The sequence below is a fragment of the Corvus moneduloides genome, chromosome 1, assembly GCF_009650955.1.
Source record: "Corvus moneduloides isolate bCorMon1 chromosome 1, bCorMon1.pri, whole genome shotgun sequence".
In the NCBI taxonomy this organism is placed as follows: Eukaryota; Metazoa; Chordata; class Aves; order Passeriformes; family Corvidae; genus Corvus; species Corvus moneduloides.
Window position 1 is genome coordinate 155,435,773 of NC_045476.1, and position 13,914 is coordinate 155,449,686.

General features: G+C 41.6%; 1 long non-coding RNA gene across 1 annotated transcript; it reads left to right on the top strand.

Annotated features, from left to right (window-relative positions):
* The first annotated feature begins 2,676 nt into the window (after positions 1–2,676).
* Positions 2,677–9,430, top strand: LOC116455371. The gene is made up of 3 exons (XR_004244371.1): positions 2,677–2,888; positions 6,381–6,447; positions 6,545–9,430. It is a non-coding gene; the product is annotated as an uncharacterized LOC116455371 (long non-coding RNA).
* The last annotated feature ends 4,484 nt before the right edge of the window (positions 9,431–13,914 follow it).

Genomic DNA, 13,914 nt, shown 5'->3' on the forward strand with positions numbered 1-13,914 from the left:
GATCAAAAATATTTAACTAGCAAAGCTTTATCAATGTCCATTATCTCTAGATAAAGAAGATGATTGAGATTTAATGCTCTTCTCTTCCTAAGCCTGTGTGAATGGTGGAGACCAATATTGTTCAAATTATTGAAGAGAGGTCCTGCTCAAGCACAGGTGTGACTATTTATGAGAGAAATGGGTAGTCACGTAGGGACTGCTCTAGGGTTGAACAACCTGCTTTTGTGCCAGTCAATGCTCTGCTGCATGACCCTTCTGTCCATGAGCTTGCAATGTCTTTGGAGCCAAAGTTAATCCCTCTGGTATATCAGAGACACTTCCCATCTGGGAAGCTCACTAGGGGCCTCTCACTGCTGCTGGGCTGCCAACAGCACTAAGAACCCTTCAAATGGCATAAACCGAAATGTTACTCAGACACGTCGGGAGATTAAATTCCTCTTACACTGTTAATCCTCTGGGGTTTTAGGGATGGCCAAGTGCAATCGCCTTATCTTGCCACCTCTAAAAATGTGCATGTGACTAAGAGGCACCAGATGTGTGAAGAAGCTGAGCAATGTTAGCCTTCTGCCCTCCCTCCTCCCCAGCTCTCAGATAACACTGTCCACAGCCCTTCTCTCTGCTCCCAAAGCAAAACTCCAGGGTCACTATCCCTGCTCCTCCCACCCCACTCCCAGCTCTGGTTTCCACACCTAACTTACTAACCCTTACTTTGCTGGGTGTGCAGATGCAGCCTGGCTAACTCTTACCTTGTATGCTCTGAAACAGGCGTGCAGCAAACAAGGCAGCCCTGACATGCAGTCTTGGACAGGAAGCAAGTTGCTATTTATAAGTTTCTACTTTATGGGTATGCATTTTCTATTCAGAACCAATTTGGCAATGTTCAGATGGTCTTGCTAAAACACACATAGCTCAAAAGGAATCCAAACACCCTGCTGTGGGTATAATGCTTGTGTGCTGCCTGCAATTTCTCTCTTCATATGGTTTGATTTGGTCACCATTGTTAGATCACAGAGGATCCTGAGTCATTTCAGATGTCATTTATGTCCCCCAAACTTGTTATTCTTATGATAGTCTCCCTTGCATGTCACAAATCCAACTAAAAAATAATCTTTCCTTCCATTTAAGATGTACTTCTTTTCTCCTTTAAAGCCATACAGGAAAAATGCTTACATGCTGTCAGTAAAAGCTGTATGTAAGAAGCCACATCATTTTCTTTCTGTTATTTTCATGTTTGGTTAAAGACGAGCCTAATTGCTTTATATTTATGAACTTTATTTATAAGGAACGCTGACTGACCAACTGATGGCCCAAGTTTTATTCAGAATTTTATCTGGACATTTGTTATACCTGATCATAATTATGTTTTGTTTCTTCGAGAACTAAGGGACTAATTCTGCTTCAGTTTAAAAAAAAATTATAAACTCATAAAAATTGCAGTCTTGCATAGACCTGCTTGAATAGCATTGTAATTCTGCAAGAGATACTTAGAAACAGGATAGGTGATCTCTGTGGATAAAGCATTATCATGCTGCAAGTGAAACTGAATATCCAGAGTCCTCAGTCAGTCTTTTCAGTTTGAATAGGCAATAATCAGGCTGTGAGACTCACCTTGGGGACGTATTGCAGGACTGTTTTGAACAGAAAGAACTCTCTGGATTAAAAGAGGCCAGAGATTTGGTCTGTGCATGGACTCTCTCCTGCATCCTAATTTTTAGTGTGGGCATTTTTCTACTACTTTGCTTTGATCATTCTGATTAATCATCCTCAGTGTATCTCACCATAGTAAACTAATGGCTTTTTAAGTCCTGATACCCTGGTACATGGTCAGAGCCCCAAAGGGAGGTGAAACATCCCCTTAACAAACCACCTGCCTGGTCCCAACATGGGCGAGAACAGCCTCAACACAAACTAAAACCACTAAAAAGCTAAACCACTCCTGCCTCCCAGCCTCTAGTGTAGCTCTGGCACCTGGTACCCAGCAGGAGCTGTGATGGGAGCTTGAGCACCGTGCAGGGAGTGGGCATGTGGGGCTCAGGACTGCAGGAGGGCAGAGGGGATGAGGAGCTGCTGTGAAAATCTCCTTTTCTAATTCCTTGGTCCCAAAAGTTTGTCTGTCAACATTTGACACTGGAGAGGAGAATGGGGGGGGGAATACTCTCTGGTTGCTTCAATTTATACTTCATGTGGGTCCTCTTACCTTAGTATGTGTTGTTTTATAAAATCATCAGGGTCTTTCCTTACACTCATTTGTAGTTTTTGATTCATTTCAGTTATCAACAGCTGGTAAGAAAGTGATTTCTTGCTGTATTTCAACTAAATATTTGGATGATTAGCTTTTGATTAGAGGTTCATTTTTAAACTTAGTTATTATCAGTTGTTAAAAAGAAGAACAGCTTTTAAAAGTTTTTTTAAAAGTTTTAGCTTTTTCCACGAAAAAGCATTTACATCAGGGGAAGGCATGAGCAGAGTGTGTCTGTTTGCTAAAAAGCTGCTTTGCATCAGACCCCAGGTATATTACACCAGTATGATGTTAGCGCCCAGGAAGAGTTTGCAAACCTGTTTATTTTTGTATGAAGCTGTTATCTGTCATAGCACAAGAAGGAAAACAGCAGCCTTGAAAAGACTTTTGTGCTGGATCAGCATGAGAGGGTTCTCTGTCAGCCTCCCACTGAGCATGTATGGAGCAGTGGCTGTGACATCAGGTTTGAGGGATTGTTCCAGATTCCTTTCTGAGACAAACAGCTGTGACTGGTGCCTGAGATGGTGATGGATGAGGCTACATGGCCCAGCTTGCCCTGTGATCTCCCCTGCTATTGCAGGACTGCCACCACCCCTCAAGGCTGGCTGCTGTGGAGACAAGGCAGAGCCTTTCTGAGCTGCTCAGACAGGTATGTAAAACAAGAATTAAAGAACGTGAGCTTTCCTCATTTTAACAAAATGAAAATACCAGAGCTATGGGTAAGTAGCTGAATTTCCTTTAACAAAAGGAAAATTTCCTTTAACACGTAGGGTTTTGCCTGATAAAACCCTTTTCCTCTTTGCTTTTCCCAAGGCTAATCTTGCAATCAGAATAGGGTTCTTCTTCCAGAAACAGTGAGCAAATCTCCTCATACTATATTTTCCAGTGAGGAAACAGGGATGAGCTGGTCCTGCTGGATGTGTGTGGGTTGTGGCTCTTTCACTGGCCCCATGGCAGTAGGGAGGGTGACAGACTTGCTGCACTGACCCCTCATGCAGGATATGGCTGAAGGGCCCAGACAGGGTGAGTAGGACAGTATGTGACATTTGGGGTCCTGGTGTGGGAGAGGCACCACTTCTGAGGAAAGTGAGGTGGGACCTGGAAACAGGGATACTTGTGCCCCTCGCTGTCCAGAGGGCTCGGCTGGTCTGGGGAGTTACTCATGTTCTCTTTCCCATATGACACAGGCTGTTTGCTGTGAGATCACCTTCCTACCCTGGACAAAGCAGCCCACAAACTCCAAAGGCTGCTCCACCACACCCAGTCCATCTAATCCCTGGTGATGATTACAGATGAGTCCCCAGCAGTTTCATCCTGTAGGACATTGTGTCCTCTGCTGCAGAGGGAGTCACAGGGTTCAGTATGTCTACAGTGAAGGTGCAATGATAAGAAATCTGTGTGATTTGTCTCCTCTAGTGATGGTCTGTCTATTACTGAGTCCCCTACGGCTGGCTCTGTGGCTCACATGCATGAGCACACAGACGCAGGATGGCTTCAGTAATATTAAGCTGACCTCAAGGAGTTAAGAAGGGTCCTTGTTGGGGTCTCCCCACCTGCCATGGAGCCCTGGGAGATAGCCCCTGGGGGGGAGACATGGGGTTTCTCTGCCCCTGGTCAGCCTCATTCCCCATTGGTTGGTTTGTGTTCCCCTGTGTGGGAAGGACCCTCAGGTCCTGTGACCGGACGAGTTCCTGAGCAGGGCCCCGGCCACACGGCTGGAGAAATAAACACCTCTGAAACATCTACCAAGAATCCGTCCATATATATTTCCTTTCCACAGGACTCCTGGTTTGGTATATGCATGTTACAGCAATCCCCGCTGTAACAGGTCCTTGCTTAGAGTTCCACAGAAAGCAGTTTATTGCTACAACTTGTGAAGGGTTCTAGAGGCAAATGACTCTGAACATGTGACAGCTCGAGATTAAGTACAGGGGTGTGGCTAACACCAGGAGCCAACGGGGGAATCAGAACTGGGGTACATTACCATAACTGAACACGGCATCCCTCACCATAACTGGTAAGTCTTTGGCACCACAGACTGTCTTACCAAGAACTCTCTCTGTCTCTTGTACCACAGGTCAATCGGCCACCACAGTCTGTCCATTCCGACAGTGACACAACAGGTTATGCTGGTGGGGTCTATAGGTGGACAAATCAGGCTGCAGCCTGCTAAACATCATCATTGAGAGAGAGAGGTGATACATCCATCTTTTAGCAATGCCTAAAGTTAGGGTCTGGGCCAATTTTCATCATTTTTGTTTGATGATTTTTTTTCCCTTTTCTAATTTAATTTTCAACCATGAAATAGCTCATGGTTCCCAGAGACAGAAATTCTGCCACCTTGAATATTTAACCTGAAATATTAAAATAATCTACTGGTTTAGCCCCTTTATACCTCAGGCAAAAATGGTTTTAATATGGTGTCCAACTAATTAGCTTGCTGAGACATGTTAATAATTAAGCTAATAATTACTACACCTTTGCAATGGACCTTGAGGTAACTTAAATGCAGGTAATTTGAATATAAAAATAATTATTTATGGAATCTTTTTATTGGAACATAATTATTTTTATATTTATATTCTTTCCCTATTTCAGATGATAAATATGAACCAAAACACATGGAAGTTCCATAACTATTGACCAGAGGGGAAAAGGGAAAATTGCCATGCTTCAGCATGGCTGACAGAGAAGTTTGGGAAAAAGGACTTTGCTGCCTGGTACAGATCTTTTTTGAGTTATACTGTTCTTGCCATTATTGGAAACAAAGCACACCCAACTTCCCACTTTATCCTCTTCTCCCCAGGTAGTGTTCAGCCAAGATTGGACAGCAGGTTTGGGATGTGGATAATTGGCAAAATAAAATGAAAAAATTAATTCTGTTCCAAGTACAGAAAAAACCCCAAAACTTCAATCAAAAAACCAGCGAAAACCAAACTTCTACCAAAAAGCTATGTGGTTTTGCTCTTCATCATCACTTTCTGCATTCAGAGCCACATACACACTTTTAATGGACTTTTTCCAGCAGAAGGAATGGTGGAACCTTGGAACAAGCAATTTTTGCAGATGGGGACATAGGGACAGAGTCATTAAGTTGCTTCCCTAAACCTCAGTGTGACCCATTCTGTGTGGATGGCAGAGCTGGGCACCAAGTGAACACTGTTTCGGAGAGTTCTCTCACCCCTCCCAGCAACTGCAAGAAAAACACAAAAGTAAAAGGCTTCTTTCCATTTTGGAGCTGAGGGTCTTTCTTTCTGATCCCAGCACTCTGAGGTTACTGCACAGATGTGATTTATGCAGTAATTAAATCTGCAGAATAGGGTTAGGTGCCTAAATGCCTTTTAAAATGGTATTTAAAAGACGAGTCCTTGAGGCCCAACATTCCGAGGCACTGACTCCCACCAGTCCCCACAGAGGCCAGGGGAGCGCTTGGTGCTTAAGCCACAGCACGGCCCTGAGCCAGAGAGCTCAGTGCTGTGATCCCTGAATGGCCTCTCCCAATGTACAGCTATCTATTTCATGCTCATTTGTGTGACTTTGAAGCAGGAAGACATTGTGGGACAGTCCATCCCCTTGCTGAATAGCACCCTGAAAATTATTGCAGTAGATAGGTACGGCGAGACTGACAAAGGAAGTGCTTCTTAGGCCTGCCAGTGCCAGCTCCCTGATTGCTTGCTGTATTTGATCTGGCATTTGTCTGGCGTGACTCATTCCCTGCAGCCCCAGGAAAATGTGCTCTCTATCAGCACTTTAGAGGCTCTATTGCTCAGTGTTAGGAAACAGAAGGAAATTCCTTTCAAATGTGTTTCATCAAAATGGCGGGGTAAGTTTTCTTAAGATGTCAAGCCTGTTAAGAAAAGGGAGGAAAATGGCATACCTGTATGACCACAAGAGAAGAGAAATTTAATATGTAGGCTGCAAGGTGGTGAAAAGGTTGTATTTAAAAAGTAACATTTTTCTATATATAAAGTAACATTTTTCTATATATATATTTCTAAGTTTTCTTAAGATGTCAAGCCTGTTAAGAAAAGGGAGGAAAATGGCATACCTGTATGACCACAAGAGAAGAGAAACTTAATATGTAGGCTGCAAGGTGGTGAAAAGGTTGTATTTAAAAAGTAACATTTTTCCCCTATACCAGGGAAAAAGGGATTTCATGCTGGCTCTTCAGCAGACTGTCTTGCTCCCCACGTATTTCCTACCAAGAAGTAAGTGGAAAATTTGCTCTTGACTTTAAAACCAGCACTGTGTGTGCTATGGTGACACTATTACCTATATTCTGTTACTCTATACTTACTCATGCAGGACCTGGCAGCCTGTGACAGGAGCTGGATGGTGTGTGGACAGGAGCTGAACAGCGTGTAAAAAAGGATCCACCTACGCTGGGGGAGCTGAGTTCTCAAACACCATTTGCACCTGGTCTTGATGGATCAGGGTTGGACAAGGTAGCAGAGAAAACACCTGAAAGCCAAACTGGCCTAATGAATGCTCCTCATTATTCAAAAAAGATGTGGTTACATTTTATCATAAAAAAATGTGCATTATTTAAGCTGAACTAGACAAATGGTTCTACTTTAGATTTACAGTAGAGTGTGGCAAAGTAGAATTATAACTACCTTTTACCTCTCTTTGGACCTGGATGGTGCTGAGTATTCAGACTGTAAAAGGGTATGTCAGCAAAGACTCAGTGTGAACGTTATTTTGCCCATGTACCTGGGGAGCAGGGAGGAGATGATGGGGACATTTGTGCCAAATATACTCATTAAGCCCTTTTTTTGTTTTCAGGTGTTGCTAATTCAGGTACAAATCAGAACAGGGATGGGACAACTCAGCAGGTTTAAACAGCCCATGATGATGCAGTGGGGCAGGCTCTCTTACAGCATCCCCAGTATTTTCCCATATGATCACGAGCTAATCCTGTACTTCCTATCTTCCATTTACTCCAGTTCCTTTAAGGAATTGCTCTTCCCAGTCAAGCACAGAAGACTAGGCAATGGTTAGATGAAGCAGGCTTGACAGAAGATTTAGCTGATGAGGGATTTAGCAAGGAAGGAGATTTAGCAAGTTTCCCCTCTGTTGACCTCATTCCCAACTGATTTCTTTTCTCTGGAGCCAAGGCCCCACACAGGGCAGCTTCTCCTGCTGCTAGTCACCTCCCTGCAGATAATCTGACCTTTTCTTTCTCCAGTATTGATAACACTTAGAAAAAAATTATAGATTGGACAGCAAACAGTTTTTATTGACAGTTTAGAGATATCCCGTGAAAACAGGACTAGAGCAGTTCCAGGGAGTCTGGGCTGCTGCTGCTGAGGTGCTCCACTCCTTCCCAGGACAGATGGGCATGGCTTCCCCAGCACTGTCACTGCAGAGTTGATGGGGGATGTCATCAGCACTACCCCTTGAGCCAGGCAGGCAGAGAGGATTTCGGCTTAAGTCCCCAACATACGTGGACCAGAAATAATTTTGGTATTCTGCAGATTAAATCAGAGTTCCTTTTTCCTTCTTCATGTGTCATGTTCTGATCAACACTCCTTTGTCTTGGTAGGCTATTCCTAATTTGTATAATAAAATCTGTTGTCTCCTTGGACAAGAAGTTTATCTCTGAACTACATAGACGCCAATTGTTATTGAAATGCGTGACATTCATTTTGTGTGTTTGTTCCCAGGAAACAAAATGAGCAGATTTTTCATTTTGTTCCTGTGGTTTTGCTAAGCTAGCAGGCCATATTTTATCAACACCAGACCAGTAAGCATCCTCTCTTTTGAAAAATTTGAACAGAATTCCTGCTTTCCTCTGTGTAAATATGGGGGGAAAGGAGCAGGAACTGTGCATCTACTCTTTATAATGTCTCAGACAGTGAATTGCATCCTGAGAGGGGAGCAGTGAGATGATACACATTTTTACAGGTGGGAAAACTGAGGCATGGCTTAGTGGTAAAGCTGGAATAGAGATGAGATGGTACTCTGAAAGCTCTGCATTGCCATGTCATGCAGCCCCCTTCACAGTGCTTGCATTCACCTTCTTGCTCTGCTCTGTTGGGCCCAAAATGTTCCATTCTTAATATGGTTGTTATTGACTTGAGGCCCTGGTCTTCAGTGAAATATGTGGTTTCTCTTACTGGGGCTCCTGCAGCAGGCACTGCCCGAGGTTGAACATGGACTCCAAAACTTGCGCCATATGAAGCTCTACAGAGCTGTGTCATTTTTCTTCAGTGCTGATGGGGCTCTTTGCTGGGGAGAGGAGTCCTGCCCCATTCTGCATCTGCTCAATGAAGTGTCAGCTATGCAATCCCAGTGGCCCCCAAGAATAGCCTCATTTTATGCTTTGGCCAATAGAGCATCTCTCTTTGGAAAGGACTGCTCCAGAGAATGGAAACCACAAGAAATCTGCAGTGGTGACTAAATGTGGGAAAACATTTGCTAGTGTCAGGGAGCTGACCCAAAACTTTGAACCCCTTTATTATCTCCCTGGGGAAAATAGGTCAGAAAACAGCGCAAGAACACCAAGTGGAAGGGTTTCCTCCTTAAATTTCTTGCTGGAGTAAGGCAAGGGCACATAGAGTCATGGATTTATATCTGCAAAGATCCAATAATCTCAGGCCTTTATGGGCCTCAGGCTGATATGGGACTGTATTTGCTGCATGCTGAGGGAGAGAGTTTGAGAGCAAGCAGATCTGTAGTCTGGCTTGCGAATTTGTTTCACCCCTGCAAGCATCTCCTCCCCTCATGCAGAACCTGATTTTGAAAGGTTCATATGGCTGCAGCAAATTTCAGTTTATAAATATATTAATTTTTGGGTTGTGCACTTTGTGCATCATTGCAGTGCTTCAAATGTTGTCTCAGCATGCTGTTCATTACTGAATCATGGAGAACATATAGTAAGAAGTATGTGGGCTAAGAAATATTTTGTTTTTGTAATGCTTGTCTTGAATCTGTGCATCATTTAACTTACAGTCTACGTTTGAAGCATACAGGTTATAATAATGTTTGACATGGGTGTCAAATCTGTTCATCTAGCTAAAATGAATCCTATTTCTCTTCTACATTTGTCTTTATCAGTCCAAAACCATGGGAAGATTTCTGTCAAAAATGAAGGCAAGGAGGTTTCTTTCTTCAGAAAAGGACAAAATAGAATATCAATGTATCTATTCTAAGGTCAAAAGTACATGAATAAATTCAGAGTTGTCATAATTTTGACAGCTGTGTTATCTTTCTTGTAACAAAAAAGAATTTTCAGAGAATTTTCTCTATTGCTTTCACAGAATATCTTGGAAAACAGGATACTAGAGGGATTTTAAAAAATATTGAAATCTTTCTTTTTCATGCCAATATGTCAAACTACTTTGAGAAAAAAAGAAAAAAAAAGAGAAGCAGTGAGCAATTCATGTATTACGAACTGATTTTTAATTTTTGCTAACATTTCTGAAATCTACCTGTGCAAGTACATAGGTTATTATCTATCTCCACATTTATGCTTGGAAACGTGAGTACGAAAATGCTATATGTGATGTCAGTGGGAAAAAAGAAAGTGGAAGATGGAAAACTATTGTCAAAAATCTGGCCAGAAGCACCTGTTCAAGATATCTTTATAACAAAATATATGCTTTCTATTTTGTGATTTACACTTTTCAAACTACCTTGGAATGAAAAGAATGCTGTCAAAATATATAAAACAGAAATAAAAATTTCCAAACAAATCTGTTGTTTAGAGTCCTACCCCAAAATACCAAATAATCAATGACTATCTAATCTTTAGAATCTTCTCATATTTTTGTGACTTCTGGTTATCTTTTTCATATTTTTATTAGGCTCAGCTAACAGACATGTGAGGTTCACTGGCTGAACTGCCTGTCTGCAGACAGAGTTACCAGAGACGCTCCAGCCAAGCTCATACAGGCAGTAAAGGAGAATTTGTCTTGGCTTTAATCTGTACTGAGCTCCCTGGAATGTCAGATTGGAGCTGGCTGCAAAATGGAGAAAAATTTTCATTTTAAAATTGGCAAGATAAAAATTGTCACCATTTTCTTCCTCCCTTGCCCTCAAATTTCAGCAGTGGTAATGTGAGCAGAGGAATTGGCAAGTGGAGAAAATGTGTTTAGAGACAGAGACTTACTACAAATGTAGTCCTGGCTGCTTGCTTTTAAAGAGTGGAAGGATGGATTTATACAGGAGCTCCAAAAGACCCTATAACCACTCCTCTTTCTGTGGATAAGAGGAAATGCCAACAATCAGCTCCAGTACTTAAGTTAATGCTGACCTTGGCCAGCTGCAAATTATACAATTCTTCCCTTATAGTTCCTAATGCTGGGGAGATTATTGGTTTCTTATGAAGAAAAATGAACAATTTTTTTCCTCAATTTAAAGCTACAGCTTAATGCAAACACGGAATAGGGTTGCAGAGGCTTTCAAGCAAACAACCAGGGATAATGAAGTGACACAGTTAAATAAGGACATCTTTCCTGAAAGACAGGTAAGTACCTGTAGGTGCTTTAGCACTGCTCGCTCTGATGCTGTCACTGCTTTCAATGGGATTTGTTGCACTAAGGGTAAGAGCTTTTGTAAATCATGTTCTATAAGTAGAACCTGTTTCTTCCAGCCCCTGTTTCCCCAAGCCTCTTCCCCGTGGTCCCTCATCACTGAGATGAAAGCGATCTGAAGTTGCCCATTAATGCCATACCCTGCCAAAGCCCACAGACCTGAATGCAAGAGTGAAATACCAGTGGGGATAGTCCCAATGCAGTGTAAGGCTTCACAAAAGGAATAGAAGAGTTGAAACACCTGAACTCTGTTTTCCACTTGATTGTGAGCTCTAATATGGTCTTTGATAGGGAATTTTGGGGCTTTGGGTTCCATTCTGGAAACTTTCATGTGAACTCAGCAAAAGCAAGTCCTCACTGGGATAATTAGAATCTTCTGGGACACAGACTATAATTCCTAATTAGTGTCAGTGGAACTGGTACATGAAAACTGAGGTCATAGTCTATTTCCAAGAGGTTTTTCATATCAAGGAAAATTAATTTTTCAGTGCCAAATAGAAAGAACGCCAGGCGTTAGAAATCAAGGAGAGATTCTTGACCAAAATGTCAACTATCCAAATATGGCAGATATAACTATGGCCTATTTGAAAGAACCCTCTTGTATAGGATTACATTGAGAAATCAGCAAATCCCAAAATCAATTAAGTTTACAAATGTAGCTGGGCAGGATCAGTTGCCCACCTAAACTTATTTTCTTCATTTGAGGCTTTAAATATTTATCCATGAAAAACTCAAAAGTACAGTGCCAGGACTACACTCAGTTCTGACACCTGAATGACAAATTATGAGTTCAGTGACACCTGTCCAGATATTTTTTCTTCTATAGATAGGCTCAGATGGATCTGGAAGGACATCAGTGAGCAAATCAGTAATTGATGGACAAGAATGAATAGAAACATGGCTCTTTGAATAAAACTCTGGCACTACAGAACTTCTGGATGAATCACAGTGGAATTTAAAGTGGAGTTTTGTTCATCTCTGCCTGGTTTGAGCATTCCAGACTCTGCTGCTTTTCTTGGACAAGAAGTCATTGCTCTATTTGTTCTGATATCACTAAGGGTAGTTGTTTGGAAGTGTTATGAGGAAGTGATATACAATCCAGCCCAGTTCCATTTTCACAAAATCTCTCTCCCTTGCGTTTTAATATTTTCACATAAATCACAGTATATTTTTGGAAGTTCTTTTTTTATACTGGATCTCTGTCTTGTGCTTCTTTAGGCAATTACAGTGCAAAGGACAAAGACTGGGAGTTTCCTTTCTGCTTTTCTGCCAACTCCAGATCAAGGACGCTTTCAATGACAGAAGGAGATGGCAAAATCAAAACTGTGTAAAAAACATATTTCTTCATGCGGCTTTTAATTTATGCTTGAACTCACAGCTTCACCATGGCATAGAGGCCAGAAATACACAGATCTGTCACAATAAGGATTGAAACTATATAGGGCTAATAAAATACAGTGATATGAAATTGTAAAAGCTAACATTTTGGAACACATTTATCTTTATTTTTCCCTCCTGCATTTGAGCCAATCAAATATTGTTCAAGATTAGAAGACACTGGAGGCTGGAGGTGTATTAAAAACCATCTGCCAAGTCTGGGATGTGTTGTGCCTTCTGAAACATGGGACGCCATCTCCTAACAGAAACTGAACTGATGGACTAGAGCACATGGGTTTCTGTTTTCCCATACTGATACAAAAAAAATAACGTCAGACATTTTTATGTCTGAAAAAATGTATGCATATGGTCCTGGAAAATTTACTTTATTCACTAATTTATGAACCTTAGAAGCTTGTCTTAGGAGCCCAAGCCCTAAAGTGAACTGAGGATGGACAACTTACCATAAAGCAGCAAAGGAAGTTAGCTTGCTTAATGACACTGCTGGCTGTTTAATTATGCAAAGGAATTATCTTCTTCCCTTCACTGTTTGTAAAAATGAGCTTGCTACATTCAGATTTTAAGTGGCATATCCATAAATTTAAGTTTAATGCTGCTGTACAGAGGCTGTCCCAGATAATTCAAGAGCCTATCTCCTTGAAGTCATAGAGGCTGTCATTCTGACTAGACAGACTTTATGTTCTGTGTGTAATAGCAGAGATGGATGATATGTGCTGTGCTGAGAGTACTCTCAAGCTTTGGGAAGATCTGTGTGGATATCTGATTTTGGCTTTTGATTCTTCCACTCTTTAAAATTCTTCCACTGGTACCAGAGGTTCAAGTGCAGCAATGTTAACTAACACCTGCTTCCTGCTCTGTTGAAACTAGTACAGATCAGCATAATTTGATTTCAATAGAGTCACAGTGATTTATACTGCCTGGACTTTTTGCCCTGCTAAGGTGGAATTCAAGGCAATTCCTTGAAAAAGTGAGCTGAGCTCTTTTTATTTGTCTGAAATTTCATTTCTGTCTAATTTAGTTATCTATTAATTCCACAAGAATCCCAGCACCTATTAAAAGTCTGAATTGCCCCACTCAGTTTGATCAAAATTTCTCTGTCAGACACAAAGAGGTTGTTGCTCACCTCTTCAGAGTGGGCAGCATTGCATCAGTGAAGTGACTCTCCCAGTTCTACTTGGGACCCTCTGAGGTGAAGATACTAGGGACACTACTGGACTTGGAAAGGCATGGGAAAATACACATAGTAGTCAGCATCTGGAGGAGGGAACACTTATACAAACATAAATATTTGTTTCAGCACCCTCTTGTTAATGTTCACCACAGTGCAGAGGGATTTACTTGCTCAGCTTCCATCAAATATATATTAATGGAAGTTGCTTAGATAAATCCCTAAGCTTCTCTAGGAACAGCTCTTCTGTATTTATTACGCCTCTTGAATTTAAATGCCCCTCAAAGCTTAAGGAATGTCAGATTTTATTTTACGTCTCTGGTAGTTTCAGAAAGTGGTGATAACATCCTGGGAACATGACAAGTAGGACAAAGATTGTGCTCTTTATTAGACTGATCACATTACTTGCATATTAAGGGAGAATATTTCTGTTTCTCAAACTTCAGTATGTGCTGATGCAATATTTGTGTCAGCAGCTCTCTGCAACCCCCTGAGAAAGGAAGAAACTGTGAGAGAGCGTTCTTAGGTAATTCATTCTTAATGTTGAATTTTTCCCATATTGGTATGACTTC